We start from the raw sequence: 1,582 nt of genomic DNA, 5'->3' as shown, positions 1-1,582 counted from the left end.
GGTGGTCTGTGGTCAGCAGCAGCAGCAGCAGCAACAGCAGCTGTCACTCATCAGACTGGGCCACTGACCATCTTGTCGCCGGGTGCACTTGGCTGGTCAGTCCTCTCCTCTGGGCTGCTGGGGGCCAGGGGGGCCGTGGCCTTGGTCTCCGTCACCTCGGGGTTCTCCTCCAACACGTATTTACAAACAGCATCCTGAGAGGTAAGCAGTTTCCCGTCCTCACTTTTGAAGACGGCCGTCTCAGTCTTGGCGTCCATCGTGAGGCTGAGCGTCTCCTTCATGCCGCCATTCATCACTGTCTCAGTGACCTTGTCTGTCCTCTCCGCATCCTCCTCCCAGTCAGAGCCGGCCTCTGTGACCACACTGCCCGGCACTTCTGGCTGCACCGTCAGGGCTGCCGCACTGGTGGTGAGGGGGTCCAGGGGCTCAGGGCTGGTCTCCATCTCCACAGGCGAGTTACTTCTCACAGAGTCTTTTGTACTCAGTGAAGGCAGGAAGGCTAAGAAGCCCAGACCGTCTCCTTCGCCGGCATCGGCTCCTCCGTGCTCCACACGTCAGACCTCACCGGGTCTAAACGGGCACCGTGGGTGGTCTCCATGGGGATGTCAAAGTTGGCTGACCAGCTGGGAGGTTCATTCAAGTCCACCTCCATCTTGTCCTCCGTGCTGGCGCTACTGGGCTCAAACAGGTCTTGCTTGGCTCTGTCCTCCTCTTCTGAGTTGGTGCTCTCCTCGCTGTACTTGTTCCCCGAGCTGGACCGTCTCTGGGACTCCGGCGCGAACGCAATGTGTTTTTCCTCCGAGAGGTCCTCCTCGTCGGAGCCCCCATCATCAAACTGCTGTGTCCGCTCCTTACAGCAGGCTTCAAACAAAGCAATATTGCCCCTTTCATTGTGTTCAGAGTGAAGTTGATGTCTGACACGCGATCAAAAGACACATTGCCAATGTCATCCTGATCCGCAAAGTTCTCATCGTTGAAGCCGACTGGTCAATAAAATTGGACGTCATTTGTTGCATCTGATAATCAGAAAAGGCTTGCTGCAAAGAAGAATCCTGTGAGAACCCCGTTTCTTTAAAGTCAATTTCATCATCACTGGATGAGTGAATGTGGCAGGTGGTGACTAGATCGACCTTGTTCCTCTTGTGGGTTTCTCCTAAGGAGCTGGTGCAGAACGTCTCCCAGCGCTCCCTGACGTCATCGGGAAAGTCTTTGAGGAGCTGCTGCACAGCGGCGCTGCTGGAGCCCTTGTCAGTGCTGTGCACAATGCAGTTGGCTATCCTGGTCAGGTGGCCCATATACCCGTGCCGCCGTCCGCCCTCCGCCTGTTTCTTTTGGTTCATCTCCCATGCGTCCAGTATCCGTTCTGTTAACTGACATTTCTGGAAAAGGTGTTTCATAACAAGTTGTCGCTGGTGGCGTCCTGCTCAGAGATCGTGCCGTTCTCTGTGTTTTCAAAAGGGCTTGCAAGAATCAGTGCCACGCAGATCTCGACCTGTGTGTGTAGGAAGTTGTTCCACGTGTACTTGAAGAACATGTCCAGGATGACCCCGATGCTACCCAGCTCCATCAGGTCCCCGTGGAC

The 1,582-nt window shown here is 55.5% G+C and overlaps 1 pseudogene; it reads right to left on the bottom strand.

Moving 5' to 3' along the window:
- Positions 1–50: 50 nt before the first annotated feature.
- LOC101638451 lies at positions 51–1,579 on the bottom strand (annotated as a pseudogene).
- Between the last annotated feature and the right edge of the window lie 3 nt (positions 1,580–1,582).

The sequence above is a fragment of the Echinops telfairi genome, unplaced genomic scaffold (genome assembly GCF_000313985.2).
Source record: "Echinops telfairi isolate 266 unplaced genomic scaffold, ASM31398v2 ScPeMD7_20;HRSCAF=75, whole genome shotgun sequence".
NCBI lineage: Eukaryota > Metazoa > Chordata > Mammalia > Afrosoricida > Tenrecidae > Echinops > Echinops telfairi.
Note: the sequence above shows the minus strand (reverse complement) of the source record. Positions and strands in the feature narration are given on the sequence as shown.